Raw genomic sequence first — 17,196 nt, forward strand, 5'->3', positions numbered from 1 at the left:
GTATTTAGTGCATGCTATATGTCAGGCAGTGTTCTGAGAGTGTTACACATGTTAACTGATTTAATCCTCCAACGTCTCCCTTCCCCTGTGAGGTGGGGACTATTTTGATCCACATTTTACAGATGACACAATGGAAGCCCTAAGAGGTGAAGTGATTTTTCCAAGACCACACAGCTGATAGCAGGTGGGCTTCAAACTCAAACAAACCAGGGTTCGTGCAGTCTCTTAGGAAAGTCAGATTGCATGCATTTTCCAGAAAAGTGAAATTGTTTCCTGACCACGGCCTAGGAAGCGTTTTGGAGTGAATGGGGTTGGGCAGGGAGTTGACCCCTTCTCTCTGCGGTGTGGCCAGATTTTTGTCCTAATCCTGCCCCACATATAATGCAGGCACGTCCTTCTCTCTATTGTCTCTTGGGAAATTAATCTAAGCTTGTCATGGGCACCAGTACAGCCAGCCTCTTCTGTGGCTCCCAGTCTGGCCCACTTCCTGGGCTCTGGGTTTGTTGCAGGTCCTGCTGGTTCTCCCTCTGGTGCTAGAAGAGGCTCGCTCTGGCTGGGGAAGTGTGGGAGACTCTAGTACTCAGACCCAGGTTCCTTCAACACTTACCCGTTAAGGAGGTTTGCATTCTTCCTCCAAGCTCTCTGAATAACGTTCTCTGTTCCTGCTTTCTGCAAGTCTATAAAGGTCACTGGTGGCCTGGCCAGCCCTCCCAGGCCTCTCAGCCCCTGCTAAGGGTCTCTGCCTTGCTCTCCAGTTAGAACTAACTGGGGAGTTGCAGCTGTGTTCCCTTCTGAGTGAAGACAGCTCAGAGCCTTCCGAGCACCCGCCCCCGCCCCATGTCTCAGCACCTCTCTTAACTTTGCGGCCCAGAGCACAGCTGCTGTTGATGACTTGCTCAAAACCATTGCCAAGCAGAGGCAACTATGATACCAGCTAAGGATGGTTTCACAGCCGAAAGAACGAGAATGTGGACGTGTGAGTCCAGCTCCCCCAGGTCTGATTCCTGGCTGACATTTGCCAGCTGTTATCTTGGTCTTGAAGTCATAACTTCTCCTCTCTGAGCTATGTTTCCCCTTCAGTAAAATGGGTATGATCACTAAGGGATGCCCCTCCTTGCAGGGCAGCAATGAAGCTGAAATTAGAAATGAGGGATATGTTTAAGTGGTCAGCAGGAACCTGCAGAAGGCTCTGGAAAGGAGCTTTCGGTTCTAGAAGAGACAACACTTGGAATAACCTGCTGTGAGCTGCTCAGTTTTTTCAGCTTTCAGCCAAGGGCAGGCCGCTGTCTGTGCCACTCTGGGAAGCTAACACTCTGATCAATGATTTGCCTCTTTACTGGCCTGAAGAGCCGGAGGTCAAAGTTGAGAGTACCACAGCTGCTAGGGAGGGAGAATCCTGAGAAGGGGAGTCCACAGAGGGGGTGCAGAAACTCTGTTCGCCTCCCTTGCCAACCCCTCAGCCACGCAGGTGCAGATCAGGCGCCAGGCACCCAGGCTGAAGATCAGGGAGCTGACTGCATTTGCTTTCTTCCCTGAAGAAGAGGGTTTCCAGTTTGAGCCCAGCTGAAACAAACAAGCAAGCCAATAAACAACCATTAGCATTCTTAGAGATAATTCACTCCACAGCATTCTGACCACAGTTGCAGGAGACAATATGGAATTACACAGTACACGAAGCACCAGGAAAATGACAACAGAGGAGAGCGAACCCAGACGTTGGAATCAGCAGGTGAGGATTTTAAAGTAGCTGTTGGCTGTATGCTCAATGAGGTAAAGGAAGATATGCTTATAATAAACAAAAAGATGGGAATTCTCAGAGGAGAAAGAGAAACGATTAAAAGATGGAAATTGGAGAAATATAACACCTGGAGTAAAGTTCTTAGAATAATGGCAGGCACTCAGTAAATAGATAGATGTCAAAGCAATGTAGAATGGGAGACAAACTGTTTTATCAGAAGGGAACTGCAGCAGAATATAGCATACTTTTGGATAAAAATAAGTTATTCAGACATCATCGATTATGAGGAAGCCTGTCTTTGAGAAACTGAGTTTCTCCTGAACTATTTTTGACAGAACACCCTCAGCCATTGAGCCACACTGAGCTGCACTTGAAGCCTGCCCCCTCACTGAACAGGAGGTCTGGGTAGCGGTGGGTGGAGGAGGTTGTGATTAATCTAAAAGTTTGTGGGTTTTGTGGCAGCATGGTAGCGAAAGAACACAGACTTCGGGAAGCGATGGAACGCGATGCTGATGCAAATCCTGGGTGTCTTTACCAGCTCTGTGACTCTGACCTACACAGTCTGTATATTTGTGCCTGTGATTTTATTGTTGTTATTGTTTGTTTTAATCTAGAAAGTAGATATTTTAGGCCAGGCACGGTGGCTCACGCCTGTAATCCCAGCACTTTGGGATGCCGAGGTGGGTGGATCACGAGGTCAGGAGATCGAGACCATCCTGGTTAACATGGTGAAACCCCGTCTCTATTAAAAATACAAAAAGTAGCCAGGCATGGTGGCACATGCTTGTAGTCCCAGCTAACTGGGAGGCTGAGGCAGGAGAATCACTTGAACTCGGGAGGTGGAAGTTGCAGAGAGCCAAGATTGTGCCATTGCACTCCAGCCTGGTAACAGAGTGAGACTTCATCTCAAACAAACAAACAAAAAGAAAGTAGATATTTTAGAAGCTGTGCTTGTAGTCTTGTTATAAGGATTTAATATGAACATTTATTCTAGTATGAGCCTGGTATATCGTATCTCCTCCTCTGTGTCTGTCAAATTCAACACTTTCCTGAAAGTCTCAGTTCCTTGGGAATTTTGTAGTCGGCCCCTGGCTGAACTTCAGTTGAGTCTCCACAGCAACTTAGAAGCACCACACACAGATTGATGGGCAGAGGGAACTTCAGGCCTCCATTTGCAGGAGCTGCTTTGCTGGGCACCAAGATCAGCCCAGGACCTGGCAGGACCTGCCATGGGCAGCCTCTGCTTGAGGGCCACACACCTGAGGCCTGAGGAAAGGGAGCCTGAGAGCAGATTCTGGAGAGGCCACTCATAGGATGAACCCTATCAGACAAAGCGGAGGGCACTAGCCACACATCTCATCTTACAGGCCCTGGATAATTAAGTGTGCCCCAGTGAGGTAGGAGGTGGGACACAATTCTGGAGACAAGTCTCAGATGCCAGACAAAATGAGGACTAGTGAAGACAGGGATGGATTGGAAGCCGCTCTCCCTAAAATACACTTGTCAGTGTGCCATATCAGTTTACCATTGCCATGGCAACAGCCAGAGGTTGCCGTCCCTTTCCCTGGCAGTAACCTGATGATCCAAAGCTTACCACGCTTTTTCTAGAAATGTCTGCATACCTTGCTCTTTAATTTGCATGTAATTAAAAGTGGGTATGAATGTGAGTGTCAACCTGCCACTGAGCTGCTGCTCTGGGCACACTGCCTATGGGTAGCCCCTCTCCAGGAGCAGCAGAGCCTCTGATGCTGCCATGCACAGCCTCTTCAAGAAAAGCTACCATTTAACGTCATAGGCTGGCCCTTGAATTCTTTCCTGCTGAAGCCAGCAACCCTCTCAGACTAAGCCCCAATTTGGGGCCTTGCCTGCCTTGTGTCACCAGAACAGGCTACTGCCCTTCTCTGTGTTCTGAGAGCAGCCCAGATGCCCCCCGCCCCTGGTGGCTGTGTCTCCCTGCCACCTCCAGGCTCTGCAGATTTAGGACCACCTGCTGTGCTCACTGTGTCCCCCACTCTGGGCGTGAATGCTGCCCCACGTGGCTGGTGGGGCCACAGAGAAGTGAAGGGAACAGTCACTCCCTTTCTATTTCTACACTGTTTTCCAGGACCTGGCAAGAGAGCTGGAAAGGAGGGTTAGTAATGGATGCAAGGCATATTTTTAAAATATTTTCACCATAACGTCAGAAGAATTAGAAACAAAGACTGAAATAAAAATATTCAGGTGGTAACATTTCAGCTTTTAGAAGAGACCAGGGGCCAGGTGCAGTAGCTCACGCCTGTAATCCCAGCACTTTAGGAGGCCAAGGCAGTTGGATCACCTGAGGTCAGGAGTTCAAGACCAGCCAGGCCAACATGGTGAAACCCTGTCTATGCTAAAAATACAGAAATTATCTGGGTGTAGTGGCAGGCACCTGTAATCTCAGCTATTCTGGAGGATGAGGCAGGAGAATTGCTTGAACAGAGGAGGCAAAGTTGCAGTGAGCTGAGATCGTGCCATTGCACTCCAGCCTAGATGACAAGAACAAAACCCTATCTCCAAAAAAAAAAAAAAAAAAAAAAAAAAAAGAGAGAGAGAGAGAGATTAGAGAAGTCACTCTAGCTCAGAGCCTCAGGGTTCTTCAAAGCTGAGGCAACACCATCCTGGCGGCGCCTCACCTTGACCTGTGAAACCTTGCTTAGCTCTTCAGCCTTATCTTTGGCCTACTGAACTCTTGCTAGCCCTGTCTCAGGCTCACTGATGAATTGCAGTTTCTTCTAACGAATCCACCACAATTCCTACCCCGGGGCCTTTGCACACAGTTTCCTATACCTGGTTCCTCCCTCCCCTCCCCTCCCCTCCCCTTCCCTCCCCTCCTTTCCTTACCTTTTTCTTTCTTTCTGATGGTGTTTCACTCTGCTGCTCAGGCTGGAGTGCGTTGGCATGATTTTGGCTCACTGCAACCTCTCCCTCCCAGGTTCAAGCAATTCCCCTGCCTCAGCCTCCCAAGTAGAGAAGATTACAGTCACCTGCCACCCAGTCCGGCTAATTTTTGTATTTTTGGTAGAGATGGAGTTTCACCATGTTGGCCAGGCTGGTCTCAAACTCCTGACCTCAGGTGATCTGCCTACCTCGCCCTCCCAAAGTGCTGGGATTATGGCATGAGCAACCGCACCTGGCCAGTACTTTCTTTAACTCACATCTGGGTGTTACTCCCAGTTCCCAATTTTCACCTGGCAATTTCTGCTGATTTGACAAGCCATCAGTGTGTTTCTTGGTCTGACCACCTTTCCCACCTTTCAGACGAGGCTGGACCCAACTTTTGGTCATTTTATTAGGATGACTCAGCACTACACTAATAGCTGTGCAATTATTTACTGACCTGTTTTTGTCTCTGGCTCTGGGACAGCAGAAACTTCATCTACTTGTACACTGCTCTGTCCCTGGGGATAAACATAAACAGGTTTGTCAAATACGTGGCCGGCGAGGGAACAGCTACTAGGTTTCAATGTCCTCGTTATTTTATTAATTTCCCCCTCCTTCTCTAAAATCATTCCTAGGAAAAGCTAATGATCCTAGATACATAAAATAAGGACCAAATGAATCTTGTTTTGCTAACCCATTTTGGAATTTTAAATAAAATGATATGTTTGCTAAACTCAGATTTGGTTTATATACAGGTTATATGCATTTTTATATACGGCATATTGATACCCCCCAGTCTGGAATTTTCAATTAATTATATGCTGTAGCACTTCAAGAGCAGCACTGTTAAGTCCACATGGGAGTGGTGTAGACATCAGCTGTAGTAAACCTTCTCATCAGCATTGAAAGCCACGCCCATCAACTAGTGGGACCTAGCAGCTTCACTGACAGTGTCAGCCCCACTGCCATCGTCAGTCATTTTTTCACTTTCAGCTTCTGCTGACTTTGCCCTGGACCAGGATGAGAGTTGGAGAGGGCTTGAGGGGAGAGCTGTTGTATATTTATTTCTTAAAGTGTTGATTTCGCGATGATGAAATGGAGAGTTAGCAGAGCTTGGTGTACCTCACATGAGTGTGAGAGGCAGACGGCTGCCTCAGTTGGAGATGTTTGCCAGCCTCAATCACTCTCAGAACGTCATTGCCCTGTCTTTGGAAATTTATATCCTTTCAAAGTAAGTTTCAGAATTTTTTTTTTTTTTTTTTTTTTGAGACGGAGTTTCACTCTTGTTACCCAGGCTGGAGTGCAATGGCGCCATCTCGGCTCACCGCAACCTCCGCCTCCTGGGTTCAGGCAATTCTCCTGCCTCAGCCTCCTGAGTAGCTGGGATTACAGGCACGTGCCACCACGCCCAGCTAATTTTTTGTATTTTTAGTAGAGACGGGGTTTCACCATGTTGACCAGGATGGTCTCGATCTCTCGACCTCGTGATCCACCCGCCTCAGCCTCCCAAAGTGCTGGGATTACAGGCTTGAGCCACCGCGCCCGGCTCAGAATTTTTTTAGTGAAAAAAAAAAATAATTGGAAAGCTTTCTCAGAATCCACTTCAGAGTTTCACATAAAAGGGTCATAGTCTGTGAACTCAAATAGAAAAGGAAGTTATCAATTTCATACTCAGCAGGCTTTAAATGAGCACCTTGAATTCTCTGAGCAGAGACCATTGGCTTTATAAAGGTCTGTGAGGGAGGGGCTGACTTACCTGGGTGTGTCCCAGGGTGTATGAATCTGGAGGAATAGAACAGCATCTTTCATCAGAAGAAGGTGCCCTGGGGCCACATCCACAGGACACTCAGTGGAAGCCTGCCTACTTCCAGAATGACCTTATCTGTGATCTTCAAAAACCATTTCAAGCACCATCCCAGTTAGTGTCACTACTGCCTTGAGTGATATCAGCAGGAGAAATCATGGCTGCTGTTAGAGCTGGGAAGCCTGCTGTTGATAGTTAAATGCTTGCTAGAGAGCCATGTTGCCACACCACAACAGAGCTGGATCTTGAAAGGTTTTCTGCTTCCAGAACCCCAGAGGTCACTGTCCCAAATGCCTATAGGGATCAGACAATAACAAAAGTTAATAAAGTGGACCAGGGTTGTGGGGCAATGGGGAGTGGTGAGGACCATGGCCAGGCAGGGTGCTATTCCCCAACTAAAAGAAGAGCTGTACTTTAGCCCTATCCGATCATGGGCATATAGTGTTATGGGGCCTATTTTGCTACATCTGGTTTTACCAAAATTTACCACTTAAAAAAAATTCTCATTTGATGAGAAATTACTTGCAATTGCTTTTTAAAAAAGCTTGCAGCCTGAAGAAAACATATTTTTAGTTAGTATTCAGCCCACAGATGGTGGCATTTGTTCTTCCACCAGGAGCCTCTGTAGAAGAGGGTTGGATGGGGCAGAGAGGCCCGGGAGGGGCACTGGTAGTGGTCTGTGCCCTGTGTTCTCAGTAGCCAGCCTGTCCCATTTGTTCTGCAGAGTCTGGGTTATGGAGCTGGGGAACGGCTTTCTAATCACACTTCCCTTGAAGGGAAAGTTAAAGATGACAACAGTTAATCCCATTAACCGGACAGACAGATGCACAAAGTTCCTGGTTTCTGAGCCCACCTCCTCCCCAAATCCAGCTCCCCCCCAGAATCCTGCCTACAGCATCCATTGCTGTAAAGTTATTTGTGGGTTTCATGGCAAAATGTTTGTATTTTTTAGTGGGTGATGCAATTAGTATCTCCCCTTTTCTCAGCCAGCCTGCTTTTTGTCACACGTTTTCGGTAGACAGGAGGGCAATGAGGAGCCAGCCGAATCTCCAGCTGTCATCTTTAAGCAGTTTGTGCCACGTCTTGGCGGCTTCTTGAGGACAAACAGTCCAAGGCTGTGGGTGGGACCTTTCCAGTCCCAGCATGTCATTCTCTGGGACCTCACCCACCCCTGTGGTCAGCAGGGGGCAGTTGGTGGGGAGTCTGTTACCTATGGTTATTTCTCACCAGGAACTCTGGGGTTCCCCTTCATAAAGGGCACTGCACAAGCCCCTAGTGTGTCCTCTGCTCTAGGACAGTTGGATTTGTCTGGAAGACCTACTGTTTTTTCCAGGAGGATCGTTGTGGCCTTGCAGATAAAACGCACTAGCGGGAAGCCAGAAAGCTCAAGCTCCTCTGTCCTCCAAATCCACCATGCTGGCAGTGCCCGCTCTTCTATGAGCCTGGGTCAAACACAGGGACCCAGAGGGTGAGGCTGGGACCCTGCCCTCCGGGTGCTCACAGGCTCTCATTTGACCTTTCTGGACTCTGCCCGAAGCCTCTCCTAGTTATTTATTAAATTTTTTTGAGACAAAGTCTCACTCTGTTGCCCAGGCTAGAGTGCAGTGGCGTGATCCCAGCTCACAGCAACCTCTGCCTCTCAGGTCCAAGGGATTCTCTTGCCTCAGCCTCCTAAGTAGCTGGGATTACAGGAGTGCACCACCACACTCAGCTGATTTTTGTACTTTTTGTAGAGAGGGGCTTCTGCCATGTTGACCAGACTGGTCTTGAACTCCTGGCCTTAAGCAATTCACTGGCCTTGGCCTCCCAAAGTGCTGGGATTACGCCTGGCCAAGCCTCTTCTATTTAAAAATAGAAATTAAAGCTTAATTTCTATTTAAATTTCTATTTTTATTTTCTATATTTATTTCTATTTTATTTTCTATATATAAATATAAATATCTATGTTTATCCTAATTTCTATATTTAAACTTCTATTTAAAAAATAGAAATTAAAAATTAATACAATAAATTTTATTTTATTAAAAATAAAAGCCTAGCCAAGCCTATTCTATTTAAAAATAGAAATTAAAAAAATAAACAGATCAAAACAAAAGGTTATAGTGAGAGTGATCAAACCCTGGACAACAGCGGACGTGAGGGCTTAGAAAAGAGTGTGGCTCTGCCTCCTTGGGAAGCATGCTGAGAGGCTAAAGAGGACTCACTTTCAGAATCCCCCTTTCTTCCCTAATTCTGCTTCATGAGCATAAGTGTACAAGAGGATATCAGATTTGTTCTGAAACAGTTCTCGAGAAGTTACGAGTGGCTGTCCAGGACTCACAGCCCACATACTCAGGTATGCAAGGAATAAACTTATCTCTGCGTCCTTAAATCAATGTCATTCTGACCCATAACTCCCCCCACCCAACTAAATTCCTGTGAACTGCCATCTTCAGCATTAGGAGAGGTGCCTCCCTTCAGGGCCTCAGGAAGAAGGTGTCTGATCTCTGCCAGCCTTGAGCTCCCCTCTCAGGCCTTGTCGCCCATCTGGGTGTCCCACAGTTGAGCATGTAAGCAGCCTTCTATCCCAGGACTCACACTGCCCATCACCTTCCCAGCCGCCCAGGGCACTGTCGTGACAGCTCTGCCCACCCTCTTCCAGCCACCGGGTACAATCCCCAACATGCAGGCCTTGGGAAAACACAAATCAAACAAAGTGAAGTTGGTTGCAGACAGGCTCTTCCTTCCCTCTTCCACAGCCTCCTCCAAAGTAAGAAGCTTGCAGCTCGTCTATCAGCTTAAACAGGGAGAGTCAAAGACAGAAAGGCCAGGGGAAAATACAGCAATCAGTGCTCTCAGACTGATCATGACAGGGCTGGCTGAACAAACTCAAGGGGAGACTTCAGAGTTTACTTAGATGGCATGATTCGAGGGTCCCTGCTGGAAGATTCTACAGTTTAGAATCATTCTGAGTGCCATTCTGTCTAACATGTTCAGCATTAGAACTTTATCTCCAGCATTAGGACATACTTTATCTCCAGGAAATAGCTCTTACATCAAGGCACTGTTTGTCGTCACCACCATGTGGGCCCCCAACCAAAGAGGAGGCGGTCTATCCTGGCAGACACTGGAGGAGGTGGAATTCCTGGGCGGGCTGTGTGGGTGTGGACCTTGCCCTAAGACAATGTGCTCGCTGGAGCTGGGCAGTGCCCAGAGATGGCAGCTTGAAACCCCACGTTCCTGGGGTGAAGGAGAAAGTGTTCCAGTGTCTGGGGGTGCAGAGAGAATGCCGTCACTCACACAATTGCAGTTTCCACCACTGCCTGAGCAGCCCAGACACGAGAGCTGGGGACACTACCCCCGAGTGTCCACTTCGAATGGCTTTTCCTGAGTTCAGCTATTCCTTTCCCACCCTTATATTCATAGGCCAGGAAGGAAATTTTAAAATTATTTATCTGGGAGCCTAAGGTCTCTAGGTTACTTGAGGTCTTTTTTTTTAGTCTTGGATTTCCACTTTTCTAAAAATTACATATACCTCTTTTAAACAATAGCCCTATTGTTATTTTTATTTTAGAAATTGGAAATTAGTATATGTATACATATATATGTATGTCTATATATATACACATATGTATGTGTGTGTATACATATATACGTATACACATATATACATACATGTGCACACACACACACACACACAAAGGGGTGTATCATGAGTGTCAGCTCCTTTGCATCTCTGCCTACCCTGGTTCCCTCCCCAGAGGACTCTGCTGCTGCTGGGGTCTCTTCTCCCAAGAGTGGTAGCAGGGTGCGGGCTGTGGTCTGAATGAGTATTGGCTTCATTTGCCCTGGAGATGACTTCATGTCATTCCATAAAACCACACCTCATTTTTCATGATGGCATAGTATGGACATCTCATAATATATTTAATTAAATTCCCTTTAATAAATATTTAGATGTTATTTTCTTTAGTCCTAAGCATCTACAAGTAATGTTTCATGATTCATTCAATGTTTCTGTCTATGTATTTTTTCTTTTTATTCTTAAAAATGTTTTCTCTGTTTCTGATTCCTCGTTTTTATGTTGTTATATTGTCTTTCCTAAAATTACACATCACATCTCTGTGTGTGTCTTAGTTGTAGGCCAACTCAATTCCTGGTAGACTGGGGAGAAGGGAAAAAAATGACATGTTCTGTCCCTGTACCATCCACGTGGAGTGGGATAGAATTGAGATCCTTTTAAACGACTCTTACTGTCCCTGTGACTTTGTTGCCAGATACTTTATGTCTGGTAAAATTTCCCCTGGAAATTTATGGGCCTTTCTAGGCAACGGACATGGACAGTTCAGCCATTCTCCTAAGGAGATGCAGAGGGAGAAGATGAGTTACCGGCATTCTTTCCGACCCCCCTGTGCCAGAGCCATGGCATGCTGAGCGATAGTGAAAACACGGATCTGAGTAAGTCATTGCAAGTGCCATTCTAAATGACTGTGGGCCACGGGCTCACCCCTGTTGGGGTCTCTGAGTCTTTCCGTCTTCATCTGTAATTAGGGAAGCTTAGAGTAGCTCAGCGTTCTCACCCTGCCTCAGCATTAGAATCACCTGGAGAACTTTATAAACAGCACGGTGCCTGGCCCCAGGTGTGTTCCTTGGGTATGTATCCTGGGCTGAGGAGCCTGGGACTGCATGGCTATGGGACCCGTGTGATCGAATGGAAGTGCCAGGTTGCCAATGCAACACGAGGGCTTGTGAAACTTGACCTCCTCAAACATAGTTTACTTCAGCGTTTTTAGGCTTACTGTTTTGAGTGTCGGAAAATGTTTCCTCTCTTGAGTTTCATCTCTAAGTTTTCTATTTCTTGGAGTAGAAAAGACAAAATATGAGTTTGAATTCATTCTTGGGGAAATAATAAGCTAGAAGCCAGCTTTTCCAGTGTCCAAGATTGAGGAGGAGGACAGCTGAGGGACCGGAAGGGCATAACCCTCCAGGGATGGAGGAGAGGAGGGGCGGTGGCTGGGGCCCAGCCTGAGACTAGAGGCAGGTTCCTTCCCACCCATGGACTCTGCTGGGCCAGGAGCAACTCTAGGTGCCAAGGCTCTGATGGTGTCTCGGGTTCAGAGCTCCCCTTTCTTGGGGCCTCTAATGGGACCTGCTCAGGGGCTGGTTGGGTGTCACTCCTTGTGCATTAGCCTCCTGCACTGTCCTTCCCATAGAAGAAGGACATTCATCACTTATATCAACATCTTCTTATTGGTGGAAATCCAGCTGATTTTTATGTGTTTTTTTTTTTTTTTTTTTTTTTTTTCATTTTTTGAGATAGGGTCGTTTCTGTGATCCAGGCTGGAGTGCAATGGCGTGGTCACGGGTCACTGCAGCCTTGACTCCCCAGCCTCAAGAAATCATCCCACCTCAGCCTCATGAGTAAGTTGGTACCACAAGTGTGAGCCAGCATGTCTGCTTAATTTATTTTTACATTACGTACAGACCAGTTCTCCCTCTGCTGCCCAGGCTGGTCTCACACTCCTGGGCTCAAGACGATTCTCCTTTCTCCGCCTCCCAAAGGACTGGGATTACAGGTGTGAACCACCGTGCTGGCCCAGCTGATCCTTCTTAAGCCTTCACTGTTGCCTTGCCAGAACGTTATGTACATTCCCCGCACAGTCTTGTCATTTTTGCATTGTTAAGTATGTCAGAGACCTTGAGTCTCCATGTGTAGAGGAGATATTTTCATAGCACATTTAAACAAAACATCAATTTAAAAGTGCAAGCAAAACTGTAGGCATTGTCACACTGGGCAGGGCCACACAGGGGGTTGCACTTGGGAACCAAGTGAATAAGCAGAGGCTGTGGGAGGTGGGCTTTGGAGTGTCAAGAGGGTAGAATGGCCGGGCACAGTGGCTCACATCTGTCATTCCAGCACTTTGGGAGGCTGAGGAGGGCAGATCATTGAGCCCAGGAGTTAGAGACCAGCCCAGCCTGAGCAACATGGAAAAACCTGTATACACACACACACACACACATACACACACACACACACAAAGCTGGGTGTGGTGGTGCACACCTATAGTCCCAGCTACTCAGGAAGCTGAGATGGAAGGACTGCTGGAATCCGGAGAGGTCAAGGCTGCAGTGAGCCTTAACTGAGCCACTGCACTCCAGCCCGAACAACAGAGTGAGACTCTGTACGAGAGAGAGAGAGAGAGAGAGAGAGAGAGAGAGAGAGAGAGAGAGAGAGAAAGTAGGGTGTCCTCTGGTTCCTGTAGGAGGATGTGATTGGCTTATTTCAATATTTCTGTGGGCTGACAGAGAACTGAAACCTGTTACTCAGGCATAAGCAGGAACTACACCCGGCCCCCTTGAATAGTGTTATTTGGCTAGGGGGCCTTATTGCGGAAACAGAGTAGGGAGGGAAACTTGGAATTAGGCCATTTGAGGTCTTCTCAATTCCACCAGCTGACAAGGCAGCACATCATAATGGACGGAAATTTAAGACCTTGCATCACAGTGGTTGAATGAAAGAACAAAAGGAAGAAGGGAAGAATGGATAGATGGATAGAAGGATGAATGGAAGGAAGGAAGGATACACAGACGGAAAGATGGGAGAAAAGATGTTGGCTGGATGCACTGGTTAAGAGCTCAGTCTCTGAAATCATGCAGGAGCTGTGGGGTTGAGTTTGACTCCTGCTGCCACGTGTTATCGTTGTGGGCTTGGGTAAGTTATTTAACCCGTCTACATACAACTGCCTGCACCAGCCCCACTGACATCTCACCTTGTGAAATATGGATTTAGTAACAACTACCACTGAGGATTTTCATCAGGATTAAATTAGATAATGGTGGATGAAGCACTTTGCATACTGCTAAATACACAGTAAGTGCTCAATTAATGCCAGTTATTCTTTGCTTTACTCCATTTTATTCCAAAGAAGTTTTCAGGTAACTTTGAAATCACATACGATACATGTATTGCCAATTTCCTTTCTAAGTCTATATACTGTTTTTTTTAATATCTTAATGACATATTTTAAAAAATTCTTATTTTTAAGATAATCTATTTTCTCAGTACTAATTGGGTATACCTATTCATAAAATCCAAAATCTGAAATCCTACAAAATCTGCAACTTTTTGAGCATTTACATCATGCACAAAGGAAATGCTCATTGGAGCATTTTAGATTTTAAAATTTTGGATTCGGGATGCTCAACTGTAAGTACAGTATATAATTCAAATGTTGCAATATCCCACCCCGGACCCCAAATTCAAAATCTGAAATACTTCTGGTCCCAAGCATCTTGGATAGGGATATTCAATCTGTTTTTCTTTTATTCAAGGTTGCTGCTTTTTGTTTACTGTCATAACAATATTCTGTTTTCTTCTAAAAGCTTTATTATTTTACTTTTCACATTTTCATTCACTGCTTATCTGCTAATAATTTTTGCATATGGAGTAGGGGTCAAGTTCATTTTACCTCACATGGAGACTCAATGAACCCAGCTGGGTTTTATTGAAAACACCACAATTTCCCCACTGCCTTTTGCATGGTTTCTGTGCTGTAAAGCAGGTGGGTCTGCTTCTAGACCCCTAATCTTTCTCATTGTTCTTGTCTATCTTTGCACCACTACCACATTATTTTAAGAGCACATATCCCAGATACATTAAAAAAAACTCTTACAGAAGATGAGACAGCTAGCAAATATGGGATAATAAATTTTTTTTTTTGACTATAGTTAACAATGATGTATATAGTTTTATTTTTTATTTTTTATTTTTTAAAAAAAGAATAAAGAAGAGGAAGAAAGAGAAAGAGGAAGAAGGAGAGAGGATGGGGGTATTGCTTTATTGCCCGGGCTAGAATGCAGTCTAAATATGGGTATGCCTATAATTGTCCTTAATAATGGAGACATGAAAGAAAATGAGGGAAGAGAATAGCAAACAAGGAGCCAACCAAGATTTCTTTTAAACTTCTAAGTAGATATGATGTGGTACTGATAAGAGTGTATATTTTGTATATTTAAAGTGCAGAGTTCTATAAATGTTAATTACATTTACTTGTTCCAGATCTGAGTTCAAGTCCTGAATATCGTTGTTAATTTTCTGTCTCATTGATCTGTCTAATATTAATGTTGAAGTCTCCCACTATTATTATGTGGGAGTTTAAGTCTCTTTATAAGTCTTGTATGTCTGCGTATTCCTGTATTGGGTGCGTATATATTTAGGATCTTTAGCTCTTCTTGTTGTTGCATTGATCCTTTTATCATTATATAATGTCCTTCTTTGCTTCTTTTGATCTTTGTTGCTTAATTGTAACTTCTGCTTTTTATTTATTTATTTTAGCTCTCTGTTTGGTTGGTAAATCTTTCTCCATCCCTTGTTTGGAGTCTTTGTGTATCCTCGAATGTGAGATGGATCTGGATGCAGCATACTGATGGGTTTTAGTTTTTTATTCAAATTGCCTGTCTTTGGATTGGGGGATTTAGTCAATTTAAATTTAGAATTAATAATAATATATGTGAGTTTAATACTGCCATTAGCTGGCTATTTTGTCCATTAATTGATGTAAATTCTTCATTATATTGATGCTCTTTTTGATAATTTTTTTAGAAAGGCTGATACTGTTTGTTCCTTTCATATGTGTAGTGGTTCTTTCAGAAGCTCTTGTAAAGCAGGCCTGGTGGTGATGAAATCTCTGAGTGCTTGCTTATTCACAAAAAACTTTATTTTTCCTTCAGATGTGAAGCTTAGTTTGGCTGGATGTGAAATTCTGGGTTGAAAGTTCTTTTCTTTAAGGATGTTGAATATTGGCCCCCACTCTCTTCTGGCTTGTAGGGTTTCTGCTGAGAGATCTGCTGTAAGTCTGATAGGCTTCCCTTTGTGGGTAACCTGACCTTTCTCTCTGGCTGCCCTTAGTATTTTCTCCTTCATTTCAACCCTGGTGAATCTGACGATTATGTGCCTTGGAGTTGCTCTTCTTGAGGAATATCTCTGTGGTGTTCTCTGTATTACCTGGAGTTGAATATTATCCTGCCTTACTAGGCTGGGAAAATTTTCCTGAATAATGTCCTGAAGCGTATTTTCCAGCTTGGATTCATTCTCTTCGTCACATTCAGGTACACCTATCAAGCGTAGATTAGGTCTTTTCACATAGTCCCATATTTCTTGGAGACTTTGCTCGTTCCTTTGTATCCTTTTTTCTCTAATCTTGTCTTCTTGTTTTATTTCATTGAGTTGGTCTTCGACCTCTGATATCCTTTCTTCTGCTTGATCAATTCGGCTGTTAAAACTTGTGCATACTTCACGAAGTTCTCCTATTGTGTTTTTCAGCTCCATCAATTCACTTATATTCCTCTCTAAATTGTGTATTCTTGTTAAAATTTCGTCAAATCTTTTTTCAAAGTTCTTAGTTGCTTTAGATTGGGTTAAAACAAGTTCTTTTAATTCACAGGAGTTTCTCATTATCCACATTTTGAAGCCTGCTTCTGTAATTGGAACACACTCGTTCTCCATCAAGCCTTGTTTCGTTGCTGATGAGGAACTGTGATCCCCTGCTGAGGGAGAGGCGTTCTGATCTTGGGCATTCTCAGCCTTTTTTGGCCGCTTTCCTCCCTTCGTTATAAATTTATCCATCTGTGGTCTTTGAATTCACCGTCTTTGTAATTAGGTTTCTGAGTGGACGTCCAACTTACTGATTCTCAGCGCCGAAATCTGAGCAACCCACTGCACCGACCAAATCAGCGGCGTTAAGATTGATGGTGCTTTTCCGACTCTGCACCAAGAACCGTCGCTCCAAGGCGCCGGCAAAACCGCCTCGCCGGTCACAAGAGTCGCGCTGGCGACCCGCGGGGCTCCTCCGCTGGGAATCTCCTGGTACGTGAGCAACAAGAATTCATGTGAAGGTGTGGCGTCCTCTCATTCTTTGCGCTTTCAGTGGGAGCTACAATCCCGAGCTGTTAGTGATCAGCCATCTTGGATCTCTCTCCGGGATAATAAATTTTATGGACACTCAAGTTCACTCAAATTTTTGGCTTTTAATCACTGATTTAACCTGCTTTTATTGAGTGCCTCAATGCACCATGGTGAGTGAGCAAAACTTATTGCATTAATTGACTTATTTACTTTTTACTCTTTACCTATGTGTTTTTCCCTTTTTAAATAATAGTATGTGAGTGACCAGTCAGAGAGGCAGATATCCAAGGATTTTGGAAGCTCAGGAAGGAATAATGGCAGAAATGCAAACAGAAGCCATGGAGAAGGCAGTGGGCTGAGTGTGGACAGGAAAGGCTGGGGCACATGGAGAAGATGGTGCTGCCCCAGGTGACATGGCTTACTCCTGTTACAAATTTGAAAACAACCAACTGGAATGCACCTTAATTCTTTGTTTTTTATTGTACTTTAAGTCCTGGGGTACATGTGCATAACATGCAGATTTGTTACATACGTATACACATGCCACGATGGTTGGCTGAGTTCATCACCCCAACATCTACATTAGTTATTTCTCCTAATGCTATCTCTCCCCTAGTCCCCCAACTCCCAGCAGTCCCCAGTGTGTGATGTTCCCCTCCCTGTGTCCATGTGTTCTCATTGTCAACTCCCACTTATGAGTAAGAACTTGCAGTGTTTAGTTTTCTGTTCTTGTGTCAGTTTGCTGAGAATGATGGTTTCCAGCTTCAACCACATCCCTGCAAAGGACATGAACTCATCCTTTTATTGTGGCTGCATAGTATTCCATGGTGTATATGTGCCACGTTTTCTTTATCCAGTCTGTCTTTGATG

The sequence above is a fragment of the Saimiri boliviensis genome, chromosome 9, assembly GCF_048565385.1.
Source record: "Saimiri boliviensis isolate mSaiBol1 chromosome 9, mSaiBol1.pri, whole genome shotgun sequence".
In the NCBI taxonomy this organism is placed as follows: domain Eukaryota; kingdom Metazoa; phylum Chordata; class Mammalia; order Primates; family Cebidae; genus Saimiri; species Saimiri boliviensis.